Source organism: Trichechus manatus, unplaced genomic scaffold, assembly GCF_000243295.1.
Source record: "Trichechus manatus latirostris isolate Lorelei unplaced genomic scaffold, TriManLat1.0 scaffold00135, whole genome shotgun sequence".
Classification (NCBI taxonomy): Eukaryota; Metazoa; Chordata; class Mammalia; order Sirenia; family Trichechidae; genus Trichechus; species Trichechus manatus.
Genome location: NW_004444071.1, coordinates 1,468,219 through 1,470,798, shown reverse-complemented (window position 1 = coordinate 1,470,798; position 2,580 = coordinate 1,468,219).

Here is a 2,580-nt window from a genome sequence, read left to right as displayed (position 1 = left end):
CCCTCAAGGAGATGGATTGACACAGTGGCTGCAACAATGGATTCAAACACAACAAATATTTTAAGGATGGCACAGGACCTGGCAGTGTTTCGTTCTGTTGTACTTGGGTCACTATGGTCAGAACCAACTCAATGGCACCTAACAAACCACCATAAAGAATGAGAAACCATTCAGAAAGATTAGAAAGATGTTCATTCCTAGAGAAAACGCACTCTGTGAATTTATGTTTCTCATAAAGGTAAATGCATCTTGATCATTTTTTTTTCAGTTTGCCATTAGAGAAAGCATTCAACATACACAAAAGTAGAGCAAATTGTACAATGTACCCACATGAGTTTCAAAAGTCATCAAAATTGTGACAGTTTTATGTATCCCTGCTAACTTTTTTTACACCTCTTTGGGAAAAAAATACCCTAGACTCCTGGATCAGGTCACTAATCCAAGCTTAATGAAGTAGTATTTTATAGAAGCAATTAGTTACCTATGTTTGCATATCCACATCTCACAAAAACCTTGAGAAGCAATATTTTTAAAAGTTATTCATCCTTAAAATGTATCCTTCTCTTCTTCTCCACTTAAAATTTTGTTGTTAATTATGGTCAATACCCTTCCTTCTTCTGTGTTTACATTTGAATATATATTTCTCAGTATAGTGAAATGTCAGCCATTTGGACCAAAAAGAGAAGTCTCATTCTATCTCCCACACTTCTAGAATCCCAAGAAGAGGGAAGTTACAGCTAAAGTAAAGGCTTTCTACGCATTTTTTTAAGATTAGAAAAAGTCTTCTCGCTTGTGGAAGGTCAGTATGCCCTGAGAAAAAAGAACTGATTATGAACTAAACATAAAATTTCAACTATACTCTGCATTCTAAAAGTTATGACATATTGTATTCTAATACTTATGGCATAAGGAAAAGAGGTAACTTTGATTTACCTAGTATATATGATTAGTAGTATCATTGATTCATTCATTCACTCATTCATACAAATATTTAGTGAATCACTGCTATGTTTTATGTTTTGTGTTATGTAGTAGATATACAAACATTAAAAGATATCAGTAATTGATTCTCTCAACAAACACTGAGACAGAGTGGTGAATAAGACCCTGGCACTGTTCTCATAGAACACACGGAACCAAGTCTAACCGTGCAAGTTAGTTACTGTGTTAAAGGTAGAAACACAGTGCTGTGGGAACCCAGTGAGGGCTGAGAGCCATTAATTTTAAAAGGGAGGAGAAATGGAAGCAGTTATGTGTAAGGAAAAATAGAAACTGATCTATGTGGGTTTGAGAAGCAGAGAGGTTGGTGTGGGAGAAAGATATTCTATGCCAAGAAACTAGAACAAAGCATTAGCATGATGAAAATATTTGGGGTAAGGTTATGAAGGATCTAGAATTATATGCTGAGGAATCTGGACTTTAGTGCATAGGAAAATATTTAAGGAAAGAAATTATATGATCAAATATAGTTAATTTAACCATAGTTCATGTGCCATGCATTGCCAGATTACTACATTGAAAGATGTGCATCATTTACTTAGCTGGCTGACTAACTTAGACTCAGAGTTAAAAAAAGAAAAAAATCTACATAGATTTTAAAATAATTCAGCTTGATTTTCCCATGCTGTTACTCCTGAAGCCTACGACCACAGTTAAAACTCCAAAGGGAGGAAAAATCTTTTTTTTTCCCCTTTTCCCTTCTTGAGTCTTTGGTCAATTCAGGTTTGTTCTCCAAGGAGAGGAAAGAATTTTGGATCGGCATCCTGCAGCCGTGAGCCCAGCTGGCATCTGCAACACTTTGGTGCGTGCCCAAGAGCCATGCAGAGAGATGACAGGTCGTGCCTCAGAAGTGATTTCTCCACTCCCTAGAGAAGCCCCTACTCAACACAGTGGCAGGGTGCTCTAAAGGTAGCTAAAGCAAAGTCATTTCTGCACACATGCATAAGCCTGCCCAAAGATTTCCATCTCAAGATTTAGGTGGGCTAGTATCTGATTCCTTAGGTCAAAGTATCCGTGAATTTTTTTCTCTTCCATAATTAATCTCCCGACTGTAGCATTTACAACAAGGATTGCATTCACATCACTCCCCTTTGGCAAGTCTATGGATTTGTTTACTGATGGTTGTTTAGAGAAGCAAAAATATTCCCTATGCATTAAACAGTGTGTTTTTGTAAATTCTGCACCAGTGTAATTCATAGCTTTGAAGTTTCCCTGGTGAAGAAGAAATTTCATTTGGGTGTAATTTTGTCAGAGCTCTGGAAGGGCTTACCACTTTTGACATGTGAGACATCACAGCTCTGGGAGCGAGCTGATTACCAAGTCCTATTTGTTGTGGTTTTCCAGGTGGCTGGGTATTTCTAAAGCATCCTGCTTCTTCTACAGCTGTCCTCACACTGTTTCTTTTGAAGACTGGGTCTACACTACACAGCAGCGTGCAGAGAAGTGCTGCCGATTATGCAGATAGTTTAGGCTTCATAATTAGGTGAATCGGAGAGGCAGTGGAGTGCTGAGGTTCCACTCAGTAGTTTTATCTGATTGTCCGTGGACCAGTCGTTCCTAAATAGCGTGACTGTGGGCAAT